Here is a 17758-nt window from a genome sequence, read left to right on the forward strand (position 1 = left end):
TTGTTTCAGTCGATTATTATTATTATTATTATTATTTTGCTTATTTTTCTCACTCATTCAAGAATAATTTCCATTTCATCTTCAATGAAATTATTCCCTCTGAATTCTTACAGGTACTTCTTCTCTCTTGACTTGAATAAATATCATTGGCAGCATAGATATCACATCAATTTTCGAATAAAAATTGAATTTGAAATAAACGGCAATATCAGACGCAAAGAAACTGTGATTGGGTTACGATAAAATAGTAACAAATGTATCAACAGTAAGAAGAAAAAAAATCCTCTTAGTTCAAAAGAATTTAATTGAATTTACAAAGGATTAATATGTTCAATTGCGTTATGTTTTACGTCATTCTTAAAATCTAGCGTGCTTGTTTGGAAACGCTTCAAATCTGCACAGTTTAATTGAAACGTCATTATAATGTTTTTTACAAAATAGACATTCATCTGAGTATTTTATATTTTAGTAATTTGCTTTTTGTATATAAGAGTAACTGTTTTTAACTTGAAGAAGGAAATATTTACGAAAAGTAATCAAAAAATATAGCCGAAGTAACATAGGATGTTCTTTTTTGACATCAAAATCACTGAAAGACATTTTGCAGATTCTATATGTGTTAATTCTCCAACATCAAACATAATGCAAATTGTGTTATTCAAATGGTTTGAGGAAAGAATCGATTGTAATGTTGCTTTTTGTATTCCTCATTGTTTCGAGAAGTACCATACTGCGAAATAATTATTTCATTCTGTTTAATTAATTCCTTATAATTGGAAATATCTGATTGATATATTTTCTAAATACGTCATAAAATATTTTGTCAAAATAAATCATCAATAAATGAAAAATTATTTTTTGTTAGTACTTTAGATATAAATAACTTCTCTCTGCAAAAAAATGTTGTCACTGTGATACGAATTTAACAAAAGCTAATCCCCCAATGAACTGGTTAACCTTTCATCAGATGTCAATTACTTCGACTATTGCATTTGGGAGATTTGAAATTCTGGTGTCAAAGTTCAATTGAACAGATACTTTTCTGCGTAAAAGGGATAGATTTGCCGCTTCATATTTTTCGACCATGCTGTAAGAGATCTTTAGTCATCGATAAAGATGACGGGCGAGCCGAATAAAATTATTTCAAAGTAAACTTTTAAATGCGATGTTCATCATATTAATATATTTATCGTTTTCTGTTCTATATCTATAAAATAAAACGAATCAATATTTGTAACAGCCTCTAGTAATCAGCATGTAGTTAAGAAACAAAACATATGTTTGTGGTACTTTTTAAATTTTTTTAATTTTTGAAACCAAAAAAGAGATATAATCAAATAGAAATTATCCATGCAATTAATTTTCTCATTCTTCATACAATACAAGCTGAAAAAGACATTCATTGCGGGAATTTAATAATTAAATAAATAAAATAGAAGATTGAAAGACGTTAGTGTAAAAGATCCTTTGGGTATGCAGACACACATATAAAGAGATAGATAAAGATATCATTCCAAGGGAAAAAAATCAAAATAATATGAATTTCATTCAACAACTAATATTACTGATATATTTACAACAACCAATAGTACCGATCTGTTGATATATAGAAGCAAAGGTATTTTTTTGTGCAATAATCATTTCTATGCAAGATTTCGTTGCATTTTCAACTAAAAAAATTGCCTCAGCGTTGCCCTCTTATGTGAACTTGATTGTTCAGTATCTACTGAGATGCTTGTAACACAGATCTAGTCAGACAAAATCTTTTTCAATTCCTACTATTAGTTCACACTCTCCCTATATCTATCTTGTTCAAATTTTCAATCGTTAATAAAATACTTTTTATTCATTCACTCAAGTTCAAATACATTTTTTAAAACTTGTAGCGGATGACACTTGATGTTATTACAGTTTTTTCAAATATTAATTCATTTTTTTATTAAATTTAATTGATTTTTAATATTTTAAATAGAGTTTTAGCAGTTTGTAATGAAGATGAAAGTCAACAGGCAGTAGCTCAATCGGTAAAATGAAAGGATTTCAGTGTTTTTCACGTGAAGGTGAAGAATGCGAGTTTAATTCTTGCGAAAGTAGGAATTGACTTTAATTTTTTTTTGTATTACTTGTTTTATTATTATTATTAAAAATATAGCTGAAAATTTCATGTGTGTAATCTCATCTTCCACTCGGGATGAAAATATTTTTTGTTTATAAGAAATTCTCACATATACTACTAAAATGCCCAAAATCCTCCAATGACCCAAATTTTCATTCAATACGAATGGCAACATCTCAAATAAAATCATTCTTTTCTGTATCAAAGAATCTAGTTTTAATTATGAAAAGATGAGCTATTTAATTAAATGCCACATCATTCCATTTTCAGTATTTTGGATTCTTAGCCGTTTATGAATATTCATTAATACATTGACTATATTATTTTGAAACTTCTCCTTGTCTCATAAATATTGTAACGTAAAATGACAATGAAAATATTTAATGGAAAATATCTAATTTAGTGTTAATTCTTCATCAAAATATAAGGGGCAAATATTCATGAATATCTAAGAAAGTCAATTCCACGGTTTTTTTGTATTTTTCAAAATGAAGAAATCTTTTTTATTCTTCATTTAAATATTAAAATATTCGGCGATTCTTAAACAAACCTGAAAAAATTCAACTGCTGATCATTTGGCATGAAGCTTCTTTCTTTCTATAAAATGTTTAAAAAGATGAATTCTTTTTGAAGTTCTTTCTACACTAAAGTTTTGAATAATCATTCCATTAAATGTCAAACATTGATTATAGCTCATGTCTCTCACTCTAAATGGATGTTTCAAAGGATTTTCACTTCATGGATGAATCTTGATTCATCTTAATGGATGTTTTAAAGGAAGAAATATCATTCAATAAAATACTCTACATTTATTCAGTTTCTTCTAATGTCTATTACCATTGGATATGGAATTATCCAACGTATCTTTCGTTTTGAAATCAGTGAAGAAACCATCGAATATTTTCTAAAAAGAACCGTTTATAAATTGTTAATTTTAGTGAAATATTTAGTAATTATTCCTAATTCAATTGAAATTTTATTGCATAAATATGTCCTAATAGTTTCATTCGAATTGGATAAAAAAATGATTCTTCTTTGTATTCGATATAATGGGATGTTATGAGAATATCCCTGAAGTAATCGATGATTGTATTGATATTATTTCATTCTTAAAATGTTAGAAATTTCGTTATTCCAACTCATTAAAACGTGTCATTTTCGTACTGAAATATTTGACATCCAAAAAATACTTTTTCATTTAAAAAAATTAATCGACATAAAAGCTACTCGATTCGGATCATTCTCGTTTGGCAATGCAACAGCAAATGAACAGATCTGTCATTTAGTTTGTGTTGTTGATTGTTGAGATAATGGTATAAAGGAATTCAATTGGCGGATGTGTTTCCTCTAAGAATAGTATAACATGTGGTATTTGCTTGATGAAAGTGCTATCTCATGCAATTAAGAAATATGAGAGTATTCAAAAGGGCTTTTCTATTAGGAGGGACCATCACTTGGGTATATTTTGATAGAATTCTGGAAAGCAGATAGCTAGGACTAAGAGGTAGTGTCCCTTCATACAGCTAGATGTCCCATTGATGGATTTCTGTATGTGTGGATACTTGAAACATAATGTCGTAGTCAGGGATTTGACAACAACCACTTAAAGATGATGCACCCGAATTTCAACTGACGAGCGTAGTTCCAATTGCAATTCCATTGGTCGATTTTAGAAACAACACCTGGTCAAGAACGGTTACCAATTCAAACATTTCCGAAAACAGACAAAAATCTAATTTTTTACAAATTAATTTGAATAATGAAACTTTGAATTGCAATTGTGTGAGTACATTTTTACGACATCCTCTGACCCTGAATCCTTTTTCTTTTCTTTATAAAATGCCATTATCACTTGCTCGTTTAATCCAAATCTATTAGATAGAGAACTTGATTGTTCTCAAATGAACAGTTATGAGAACGACTTTTCTTTGTAAAATGATTTGCATTTTTAATAATTATTCATAAACGAAGAGGATTGGCAAATGAATCAATGGAATAAAAGGGGTTTCTTTTTTAAAATATATAATGGAAATTGAAACTATGTATTTTTAATAACTTATACATTCCAGTTAATACTGTGTCAATTCATTTAATATATATTTAATGAATTTACAATTTTGAAATAAATTGATACTGAATTAAGATATATCTTTTGATCCGGCGCAAATATCAAACTGTTGGCAAAATTTTCTTAAATCGAAATTTTCAATATGTAGATTACCAACCCAATCAGTGACGAATTAAAGGCTAAATGCACTAGAGCCTTCAAACAAAATGAAATTCCTAAAATGAAGATTTTTTTTCAAATATTGCTATACATTAAATAATTATACAAACATTTCAAATTAATTTTCAACTAATCAGATGCAACAACTTTGCTCATATAAATCAAATCCAGGCCTTAGAAATTCTTTGAAATTGTCATTTTAATGATTAGGCTGAATGATGATATTTAATTCCAATGATTATCAAATACTAAAACGGCTTATAGAACATTTCAGTCAATAAACGTATTCCATTCGACTTGAATTCAGTCATCTGTTTGGAATAATCACACGATGGGGAAAGGAGATTTCCATGTGTTGTTAAATGCTTATTGATTATTTGATGTTATTCTTTTTCATTGTCACTTTTCAACAAGGCTTATCCTGAAACATCTTATGCAATTTATTACCGCTTAAATGCCATGCAAATGATTAACAATGAGAAATGCATTGATGGCAGTTCTGATTGCTGGTCCGATTCTCTTTCGGATTACGGGGGAAACTACTGTTGGATTATGCTGATGTGGGGTAGCTTATTTGGAAACAGATTTGAGAAGAAACTGTATTTCAAGGTATGAATTTCAGTACAGCAAAAGAAACAACATTGCTTTGAGGAGAGAAAATGCTGCTGCACTTTATATAATTTTTCGAAAACGAACTTTTCTTTGTTGGAATAGATCAAAACTTTTCTAACAGACGGGTTCATTTAAAAAATATTTTAGATTTTAGTTTTAAAATGTTAACGCTTATCATTTCAATATTGAATAATATCATTATAGAACTCCCAAATTTATAAGTTGATTCATTTACAAAACATAAATAAAATCTGAGTTTAAGCCAACAACCCTGATTGGACCCCTTAAGTCATTGGAATTCTACTTTCTTCATTTAATTTGAGAGTGATATTTATGAAATTAAAAAAAATTATTTAAAATAAAAAAAGATGTCAGTCAGGGTTCCATTCTCATTTATTATCGTTGCAAAAATTTGGAGTTCCATTAATGGAAAACTCCATATTAAATTCAGTTCAAATAAGGGATTTAATATATGAAGTTAACTTTTTTTTTTTTTTTTTTTTGAAAGCAGGGCATCTGAAACGTTGCTGTCAAAATATTCCCCAGATAATACACAATTTTTAAATAGAAATAATAATTAATCAGTTAAATTTATATATTTACAACAAACGGCTGTATATATTTTGAAGCATTTATAATTTTCAAATATGCTTTTTAATTTTGAAACTAAAATGGAAAGGGGCCAAACTATTATTAAAATTTGATGACAACTAAATAATGTGGCACAGCCTTATGTGGACCAAGAATTAAATATTAGACTTCCGGGAACTACTTTATAAATAATAGTTATAATTGACTTCTGTCGAGATCACTTTTTGGAATGTTGTAGAATTTGAAACATTACTATTTGATATTTCTCTCAAAAGACACGAAGAATTAAAAACGTCATTTTTATCGTTATGTCAAATCTTAATTTTTAATTTTTATGAATACATTAAATCGTCATGTTAGTTACCTATGAAAATGATGTCTTAATTGGAGAATTTTTGACCGTGTTCTCTTCAGACTATTTTCTTAAGTGTCTTAAAATGAACGATTAATAAAAGTCATTTATCTCTACATCTTAGTGGCGAAAAAACTTTCGAATGAGCAGAGTTTTCAAACTATCGAAACATTTTTCTTTATGCCTCAAAAAAATTGCAAACGGGTTAAAAAAAATTGCAAACGGGTGATATAAAATGGCTCATAATAAACTGCTTATTCAAAAACAGGAAAATGGACATAAATTATATTGCTTCGAATATTAAATATTACATCTACTATTATTTTATATTCAAATATTATAATATTTCAGTATATAACATTAAATTATCTATTCGTCGAAGATTATGCTTCCTTGAATGATATGCAGAAATAATAATTATTTATTTAATAGTAATATCCAAAGCAATTCTATTCAAAAAAGCATTTTTCTTTTCTTTTATGGAATGAATCTCGAAATTCTTTCGATACTACATAAATTATAATATTTCATTTCAAAGCCTCTTAATAATCAATATGGGTTAAATAAACTAATTATAAAATTACATAATGTAGAAATAAAACAAGTTATTATTAATAAAAATATAATTGCAATCGTTAAGCTATGCGGAATTACATTATTTTAAAACGCAATGAATGGAAACGCGTTAATATATGTGTGTGTCTGAAAGTCTCCAATAACGGAATCTCAAAGGAGCAACTTTTACGGAAAATTTGGCCATCTTATAAATTTTTATGCATTGATTTCTCGCCCCATTCATATTGTTTAAATACTTAATTGAAAAAAATAAAATTTACTCAACCTCTTAGCTACAATCATGTTAAAACAAAAACAAAAAACATATTTTTTACTCTCCCGTTGAAAGAGAAAGCACTGTAATGCCAAAAAAAGTTGACCCCGAATTTTAAATGAATCTTTCTATTTGGACATCTTCGAATTCATTTTTGAACTTAATTCGGTCTGTCAGCTTAAAAGCAGATGAGCTGGTCGAACAAAATTAATTATAGTCTTTTCTGTCACGTTCATGTGCTCATTTTTCATGGATTACTGGTTGGAAGACTGCAATTCCCATTGCAGATTTTTTTTCATTTCTCCTTTAGCTTTCCCTACTCATTCATGTAAGGTTTTTTTTTTTTTTTTTTTTTTTTTTCATTATAGGTAATTTCTGAAGAAATGCAAATAACTTCTATTCTTCATTGCATTACAGGAGTCTGAAAGAAACATTTCTCGGGAGTCAGAAGTTTATTGCTCAGTAAAAACGGTGAAGAAAATGCAAAATTTCCAAAAATTATCCTTCTGTGTGTAAATTGTTTAATTGTTCATTTGATCTGAATAAATGAGCAGCAAGGATAATAAATGAAACTCTCATATCTTAAACAGTTAACTACTGAACTTATTTTATTAGTCCCTCTTTTTAAAGCCAAGCGATGACGCATATACATGTCGAACGCATTACAAATACACGATAAATTTGGCAAAAAATCATAATAAAACGACTAAAATTTCATTTTTATTAGATAAAAACAATTATAAATTATACATTATAAAACGAAAATTTGGATTGACGTATATAAACGTCGGATTCACTTGAATGGTCAAAAGGAAATGAATGACTTTTTTATTATCGCCTGTATCGAAAATGCTAAGCAACAAAATTCAGAGTTACGAACAACTCTAATTTAACTCTTCCTCTTATTTAAATTTTTGTTACTGTGTTTTTAAATGCAAGAAGTAACAAAGTTATAAGTACTTTTGACTAAAGTGATGAATTATTAAATTAAAGTATTGAGACTTAGGCAATCATTGCTGTTTTTAAAGCCATTTGGCAATTTCAGTTTTAATTCAAACTTTCACCCAAAAAGAACTCTATAATCTAGGGGGGGGGGCTTAAAAGATTATACAGGGTCTTGCATTTTCTTAATTAGCAAGTTTACCCTTTTTTGTGTTGTAACTGAATCGAAGCAATATAATGTGTTGCTGAATAGTGAAGAATATTCATCGATCTTGAACAATACGTAATGAAATTCCTCAAAGCATTTGTGGTTCTTACAAGAGATTCATCAATCTAACTATAGAGAAATAAAGTCACCAATGTCTGTAGTATGTAAAGGATATTACTTTTTCAAAATTCAGTCACTTTTTTTAAGTACTTCTTTCCTCTCTTTCGTTGGCGACAGTTTCAAACTTTTCGACCACTTTCATTTTTGACACCTTTTCGAAATTTTTTAACTACTTTTGGAATTCTTTTCCTTTCCATTGGAATTATTTCAAATAGAAAGGAATAATTTCTCTTAATAAAAATAACTCAGCTGTGTCTTTTTATCTTTTCCTTTTGAAATAAAACTCTTAAAAAAACTGAATTGAATAAATTGAAATAAACAGAAATTCTTTTAAAAACTTAAAAGTAATAAATAACATTAATTAATTATCATACGTTTTTCGAAGGTTTTTTTTATTCAAAATGCCTCATTTATAATATTGGTGATGATTTCGTGTCCGCGTTACCACGGAAAGAGGGGCGCAGTAGCTTTTGAGGGTAAAGACCCGTGAGTACCCGAGGACAGAAGTCTGGCTTCTAGTTCATCTGAAGATGACACTCACTTGTACAGCCCCTTTTTGCAGGGGTGGGGGGAGGGGCTCTTTCACACACCTTACAGATAGAACACTGGGTAAGGAACAACCATGACCGAACCCGGGAGGCCCAGATCATGGGCCCTACGCCAGGACGCCGGCATTTATAATATCGTCGTTATGAAATCGAAAAGTCCGCATTACCCATAGCTACAAATTCAGATGAAGAGTTTCAAGATAAGAAATGAAACCAATTTATTTTTACTCCTTCTTGGCATCAGAAATTGTCTTCTGATTCATTTCCATTCAAACAGATAACTCGAATTGCGCAGCATTTTTTATGGATTTTGCAGAAAAAATAAATCAAACCATTCTTTCTCATAACCCGAAGTGGCCGTCTGTTCTGATCGTGATCGAGATAAGTCACCGTTGGTGAGCCACGTGTTCAGGATTCAGTTACCGAGCGTCAAGTTCCAGCAATAATTCGCATCAAGTTCTTCGAATATCAAAGAGTTTTGTTTCACTATTTCTATGGTCAACATTTTTCACCGTCATCAGAAGGAATAATGAAGTGGTGAATATGAAATGTTTTCATTTTCATCATTTTTTTGTTCAAAAACTAACACTATATTCTCTTAGCGTTCCAATTTCGCTTTCAAATATATTTTTAATGAAATGAAAATTTTGAATAACCTTTCAAAAAATTTGGGAGGTGCTTTGATGTTCAAGATAAATGTATTGAATCATTCAAAAAAATTTATGAATTTAGAAATTAGATTTCACTGAAAGTAAATGAAAAAAAATTGTTAAAGAATTCCATTAAATAAGCAAAGCTTCTGAAACTTCTTTCAACTTATTACAGCATTTTGACAGAAGAAAAAAAAAAAAAAAAGAAAAAAAAAAATTTCATAATATGTATTTTCGTGTAAGCTGCTTACTTGGACGATTTAATACAAACTAAAAGTAAAACTGTATTTTCGTTTCCTATTCTAAAATGAGAGCTTCTAAAGTGATATCCTTTTTGTTAAAATAATAACAACAAAATGAGTTATTAATTAATTATAAACCGTCATTTTCATTAATCGCTTTAGTGGAAGAAGTTTCTTTTTGAAACGAGTTCTCAAGCAGTTTTGTGTATATTTTGTAATATTCTTTTATTTTCTTATATAGCTTTTAATATAAAACTCTTGAATCTACGACGCAGAAAATTTTTTCTCCGCCATTCAAAATTCATTCAAATCTATGGTGGATGTAGAAAAAAGATTTATAAAAGTATATACTTTAGTACATTTTTCATTACTCAGTTTCGTCTCACTGAAAAGATAAAAATTTTTAAACATTTGATTTGCAGTACAGTATGAGCTAAATATTGTTTAGAATCTTCAATTATCGGTTAAATTAAATATTAAGTGGGAAAAAACTTCTTCAGAGTTAATGGAAGCTTAGAATAGCTATCGCTCAAGTAATTAGTATTTAACCAACATGGAATTTTGTTTTAAAAGCCTTTCTTGAAATTTGGAACTTTCCGTAGAGTCGAGTCTAATACTGAAATTAGGAAAGATTCAAATTCACTTCCATAAATTAAATGAAATCAATGTTTCCTTTTCTGCTTTCACCTGTATGAATGTTATTTTGAAAGCCAGCGAATTATGATATTAATCAAAATTGGCTCTGATTCTGTTTGTTCATTTCATTTCATTCAAGTGCTTATTTTGTAAAATAAAATGACATCTTTCTTTTCAGGCAGTAAGACATCGAAATCAAATTCAAAATATTATGATAGATTACAATTTTAAAGCAGTCACTGCTAACAAATTGATGCTGGGAAAATCTGGTTTATTACTTCACTCAACAATTGCCACTTTATAATAATCATAGCAACCAGTTGATGAACATTAACTGAATGAACACTATGAGGGATAAAAATAAAATAATTTCATCGTTTCTTTTTTTTTTCACATATGAAATCAATGAATATTCTAATTCTTTCTTCAACACTGCAGTTTATTATGAGTTTTTCATGCATTTCTCACTGCTTGTGTAGAGATTCCTACTAGAGATTTGAGTCTCCCTCCCAAAGTACCTTAGTAAAACATTTTGGATTCAATATTTTGATCCTGAACGAAGCTAGAAAAGATAAAATGATCTGTGAATCAAAAGTCGGTGCTTACAGATAGCTTTGAGATAAATAATTTAAAAACTGAAAAATCCGAAAGACAAAACCAAAGAAATTGGATTTAAAAAAAAGTTCAATCAGTTGTTTAAAATAAAATATTACAAGCATCAATTCCACTATAATTAATTTAAGAGCGAGTAATAAATCTTCCACAAGTAAGGTATGATCAAATATATATATATATAACATTCAAAGATAAAAATACTAAGTACAATAAGTCGGTTTTTTTTAAAGAAATTAGAATTAGCAGAATCCTTTGAATTCTTTCTTTGATACTAATGACCGGAAAGGATGGATGAATATTCTCTAATTTTTTGTTCCAATTTAGTTTTTAAAAAATCAGTTTTAGTTTATTGAGAGAGAGACCAAGGATTTATTTGTCGCACAACAAAGTTTAACAAACTGAGAGTTAGAAATTACTCCCTAGTATAAAGTTTTCAAAAAATACTATATAATTTTTAATGTTTTTGCTCGTATTTATTGATCTTTGTGTTGCTTTATTCTCTTAAGATTTCGAGAAGGTCCGTAAGAACTCATTGAAAATCCATCTAACCTAGAGAGGATTTTGTTTCATTCGAAGAAGAGAAGTGTACTTACTTTTTATTTGTTGGTGATGAAAGAAAAATCCATTCGGATCGTCATCTTTTGTAGCACACACCGTCAACTACCCGAGTCGCACGCGGATGAGGGAGAGAGATTCCGTTTCCATGGCAATGCTGTCGGCGGGGCTTCGGGACTACTTGTCCAATGGCATCGGAGTGCTGGAGAACCAATCAGAAGGTCAAATGCTCTTGCCTCAAGACAGAGGGGAAGGTGATCCTCTGATTGGATGGGGAAGAGAAATCGATTTTTGTTTCGACTTCCCCTGCAAAGGAAAAGGCCGCTTAACACATCAGTTGTCGAGGGTATCAATCACATCGTTCCCCCTCGCAACATGTGTGGATTGGACTTGTCTCAAAGAAGGAGAATTAATGCATCAACCTATGGAAATATTCGAAATCAATAAACAGTGTTGCTTGCTTTTTTTCACCAAGGGACGTAGCATAAATAATTAAAGCACGATAAATCTGTAGAAGATGATTTGAATGACACCGTTTTTAGAATTTCTCATTTCAAAAAGGGATGAATATGTTAAAAATACTGTGGGTTGGATTGTTCAGTTGGAGATGAAAAATGATTCGGATAGGATTATTAAATCGTATGTGTAATGAGGCAAAATAGTAACAGAGAGTAATATAAAAAATAATCCTTTCAGAAATATGTTGTGATATAATAATTAATTCCTGTCCTGAGATATTAAGAGAGCCGAAATATTTCGGATACCATCAGCTTATGCGAAGGAACATTGATTTAAAATGCTACTTCAAATGGTTAGTACATTCATTCATTTGCAAAATATTTGTTTCCACTTTTTCCAATTTCTAGTTCGCACTCGTAGGGCACGCGAATGAAAATGCATTTGACCTTTCTCTCACACAAAGCCTTGGAATTTCCATAAATTGACAATGACCAGGACTTGCAAAGAAAAAGAAAAAACACTGGGAATCTGATAAGCTTCATAAATGAAATTTCAGATGAATGTCGGAAACTTATTTTATTATTCTCTTATTTTTGATATATAATGTGGTGTGTTAAAGAAAAAACACCATGGGATATGAGAAGACACATGGGATTTTGAAAGCGCTTAAAAGAAGAGCTAAAATTCAACTGAATCATGCTGTTACGAAGCGTAATATATAACGCGTCTTAATATGAGCATGCAAAAAAGTCCTGTTGTTCGCCCTTGATGTGAAAAGATATTCGATCATTTTCCCGTGATTTTTAAAAGAATTGATGTCATTGCATACATAAGGCAACTGTATCAAATAAGTAGCCGCCGAGCTTATCTGTGATTATTTATTTGCAAGTTCTGATAAATGCAAATATAGTTGCTGAAAGATCTATTGATCTAGCCATAAATTTTCATCTTTAACTTCAACGTTTCAAATGCAATCAATATCATAAAAAAAGCAATATCTGTAAGCTGTATCAATCAGACAGAATAGAACATACTTTTAGAAAAAAATTTACATTTTTAGGATCAAAAGTTTCAATTCAAAATTCAGTCTTTGCCGAATTTCATATCAGTCCAATTGCATTTAGCAAAAGCGATGTAGTTTTACTGCTACATTTATCATAGGGCCACACCTACAGGACGCATTACAGGTTCTGTCAATGGAATAAGAAATCTCAATATATTATCATTCTTTTTTATTACAGACTGCTTAAAAATATCGTTTTTATGCAAAACCACCTAACATTACTCACTTTCACACTTTCTTAATATGTCATTTGACACAAGACTGTATAAAAAGTCGTTATTTTGAAACAATATGGCCGTTACAATTGCCTGAATATACACCATGGGATTTTTAATTCAGGGTTTTCAAAAGATTCTATCCATAGATAAATGTCAAATAATTTTTGATCAAAACTGCAATTTTACGCTTCACATCCCCTCAATCATATAGGACCATTGTGCAATAGAAAGCATAATGGTCCCTCCCTCATTTTGAATGACGCATTGGAATACGTCATTCAAAATGAGGGAGGATTCATTGAGCATGCTTAATGCTGTCTTTATTTATTTGGTACTGCAGAGCCAATGTCTATTTTTGTTTGTTGATGCAGACTGCGTCACATCTCATTTTTTTCTTCTTCTGTGAACCATAGATACGACTCATGAGATATCTGAAATAACGAATTTTAATTTTAACAACAATCACTTCATTTATTTAACAATAAATCTGGGAAGATCGCCTTAGATATTGGCGAAAACATTTTTTTAAAGTTTTCACAGAGCACATCACCTGTATTATATGCAAATAAAATTATGTTTCATTGTGAACTATAGAATGGGCCCCAGGGCCTTTTGATGGTCATAATATTATTATGTTATTATTAAATTAATTCGGCCCTTTTCCTCTTTTCCTAAATAAATCTATTTCTATAGAGTTCCATTTTAGTTATGCCAACAAAGCAGCAATCAAATGATATAATATATTTTTAATGTATCTTTTCCTATTTCGAATCATTCAATTGTAAAAAATGTAAAAAAAGTAATATAAATAAATCAAAAATTAGAAGCCATCAGATTTTTTTTTTTAAATTTAAGCAGTCAAAAGGCTTGAAAGCATCACCAAAGGCACAAGATATAGGGCAGAATAAGGGTTTTAAAAAAGGCTCTGAATTTTAAAGGAAAAATAGCGTTGCTAATAATGAGGTTATTTCTCTACTACTAAGTAAATGAAATTTCTTGTGATTTATAAAATGCTTTGAAATCATTCATAAGAATTCTATTCGATTCAATAGTACATTGCATTTCTTCAAATCAATAACTACTTGCTAACTTCAGAGATCAAAATTAGGGAAAGGCAAGAAATAAGAATTCTTCTCGTCTACAAGAAATTTTATTTCAGCTCTGCGTATTATCTTCTTAGTTGTTTTTTAAGGAGTTCTTTATATATATATATATATATATATATATTAAATTAGCGTTAAAACCGCCAAATGCCGTATTAGATCCTATTACTCTCGAAAGAGATCAGAACCGAAAATGGTCAAGTATACAAAATTTGAAAAACACCCAGCTCCTTCTTCAACTATGAAACAAGTCGTTTGTCAGAAGGATTTTCCCAACTCAGGAAGAAGTCAGAAGGACTTCCCAATCAACGAGGCGATTCATCATTTGATTTAATGATGTCATCCCTAAACAAGAAAGTAAGTGGAAAGGCTGGGTGCCCTTTTGAAGAAGCCTTAACTGTTTCGAAATGTATTATCATTTACCGTATCAAGTATTTTTTCGATGTCCTCGCCTCAGCCTCTGGCCACGAGAATTTATGGAAAGCAATACGCTGAAGGATTATTAGAACCATTAAAGTAAATTTCTTTTAATTCTTTGGGGCTTGATGTTTAAAGAACTGTCTCACCTTTTGCTCAGCTTTTTATGCCTAGTGGGATATATTTTAATCCACCTCGAAAAGCTCAAGTTACTGATAATCATACAGTTTAACATTTTATTTAAAGTTTTTTTTATTCAATTGGCAATACTATAACCCAACGGTAAATAAATTAAAAACATTTATGTAAATCAAAACGCATCTGAAAGTTGTGTGTGCTGCTGTGATTAACGGTGACGCATTGCGCGTTAAGTGAATCTTGATCGGTATGAGTTGTTTTATTGAGTGAATAAATTGTTTTATAATAATTTAAAAAACATGTTATTGGATGTTTAATACTAATTTTGAAGCTGTGAAGGGATAGAATTATATCTGTCCCACCCTGTAGAAAAGGATTTATTGAAATGTTATTATTTTTGAGTAATTTTTTATGTTAAATAATTGGAATGAATGTTTTTTTTTTTTTTTTCCTTTTTGTTGCAAAAAAATCGACTGGGATTTCTTTAAAATGGTGTGCCTCCAATAGTTAAGAGAGAATTCAAATATAAGAATATTTCAATGAAAGTTGAAATAGTTTTGCAGAAATGATCTAATCGAATTGAACTGAATTTGATTCTCATAAATTCTTCGTTATTCGTTGCATGTGTTAAATCAATGAAGATGATTTTGCTATCAAAAACAAAATAATAATTCGGGGCAAAGAGAAAAAATTTCAAACGACTTATTTATAATTTCTTATCAATATTTATTTTAGTATATTTCATTGAATTCAAACATTTTTCTTCATTTTTTTTTATTTCCTTTGAGAAGTTTTTAATTTTTAGTTTCTGGAAACGACTGTCAAACAAATAATACTGCTAATATCCTGAAAAAAAATTTGAAGAGAAAAATGAAGAATAAAAATAATCTTAAATCACATACTGAAATATTTTTCTTGGTCTCATTTCCAAAATCATGTCTTTTTTTGATATCGAATTTGAAATTCATTTGCCTGAAAATTTCATTGAGCAAATTTATCTTCTTTTGATTTAATAATTTTTTTTGTCCCAATAAATCCTCTTTAATTACGCTTTGTAATGAAAGACGGGGTGACTGGGAGAAAAGAGTGATTGGGAACTATGATCATTCTACGCATTGGTGAGGCTTTAGTGAAACGGAAAGCAGGTACTTCGATTAGAAACACTTTAAATAACAGCTTTTCTGTTTTTCCGCTCTTGTAATGCTCGTTTATTTTAGTTGCAACTGTATTCAGAAAAAAATGAAACCAAAAATTTTGTAGCATTCATTATTCGCTATCCAAATCGTACATGCCAGCTTAGCAGATAATTCATCGCTTTTTTTTTCTTTTAGTCTGTAGGATATAAGTAAGGAGTCTATAGGAGGAATGAATTTTCGTTTTTGGGAAACAGTTTATTGTTATTCCTGTGAATTATCATCGCGGAATATTTGGGGACAGATTTTTAATGCAATGATTTTTTTATATACTTGAAATAAATTTTTATGTAATAAGAAGTATTGTTAAACCTGTGAACCCGAAAGAATCTTCTTCTGGCTATTTTTTTTAATGTCAAATAACAACTGCAATGAGACATTTAAAAATAATCTTCCCTGAGACTTAACATAATACTGCTTTTCATGCATGAAAACTGATTTTTGGTAATGAGTCGAAATCTTTTGACGGAAGAAAATTAAATAGAGAATACGAGAGCTGCTCAATAAAGGATGGTCATAATTTCATAAAGATGATGCTAAAAATCAAGAAAAAAATATAATTAATATTACATGCATGACGAGATAAGTGAAGAAAAGATGGTACCTACTTGTTTCATCATTATGACATCACTGTTGTGATGTGATAACGATGAAATAAGTATGCACCATCTTTTCAACAACGATGTTGGCAGTCGGCAACATACGCGTTATTTCACTTTCCCTACGCCAAGAAAGTGACACTCAACAAATATTTTGAAATTTTGTTTTTGCTTTTAAAAATCACCAGCTGAAACTTATATGATATTACAGAAACTTATGGAAAAATTGTCCTCCCTTACAGCACAGCCAGAAAATGTGAAAAATGTTTAAAGAAGAAAGGCAGTCTATTTCAATGGAGGATTGACCTACCACTCCAGTGACTGCTCTGGTAAAAGAAACATTAACACCGCTATTGTAATAGTGAGAAAAGAGAATTGAATTGTATTAAGAAATCTTTCAAAAATACTAGATATTTTATTAGTTGCCCCTCACACGTTGCTCAGAGAAAAACAGCACTTGGCATGTACTTATGCGCAGTAGATTTCGGAAATTGCTTATCTTTGTCTTTCAAAAATGAATGTAGCATGTGCTACCCCTTTCTTCTGATGCACTGATTTAACATCATTAGAGTTTTTCTTTTATTGAAACTAAAGCAATGCCTCTGAGGTAAGCGTTTTTCAACATCAAGGACACTCATAAATGTGCCAGAGGAGATTTTGAAGAGTTTGTTAAAAATGTTTAGATTAAAAGTGGAATAAGTGCAATGTAAACAACAGTGAATATTTTGAGAAAGGCATGACATTTGAACGATAATTATTCTTTATTAATTTATGATCATTATTTACTGAATGTTTGTGGGTGATTTTGAGGATGTCAGAATAATTTATATCTTATGTTGGATTTATGGAGCTAACGGTGATAAACTGGAGTGATTGGCTTTAGATGGCTAAATAAAAATTTGTTTGCTTGTGACTATCGCTGAAGTAGAAGGTAAGAAAGAAATGTTTGCTTTTCAAGACAATGTCAATGTCACAGAAACATGAGTTGGATAATCATGCCAACCAACGGCATGCGATTTCCAATATCTTCTACCTCTATTCATGACAGAGAAAATGAGGCTCTTGTTATTGGTCTGTTGCAAATTTCATAGATTGTTTGTTTGGGCTTCTTCGATTCCCTGTGTTTGACGCTGATCTGTACGGTAGTTTTTGGATAGAGCGGCCGCCATGATTTTGAGTCGACAGTCCATTTTGAATATTCTTCGGAGAATATTAAAAGTCCATTAAAATAAGAGTAAAATAAATCAAATGATTTATTTGATTTAGAGCTATCGACGCAGCATTTGGTCCAGAGTAGGACTTTATAGTTTTCTTTGTCTTCATCT

The sequence above is a fragment of the Argiope bruennichi genome, chromosome X1 (genome assembly GCF_947563725.1).
Source record: "Argiope bruennichi chromosome X1, qqArgBrue1.1, whole genome shotgun sequence".
In the NCBI taxonomy this organism is placed as follows: domain Eukaryota; kingdom Metazoa; phylum Arthropoda; class Arachnida; order Araneae; family Araneidae; genus Argiope; species Argiope bruennichi.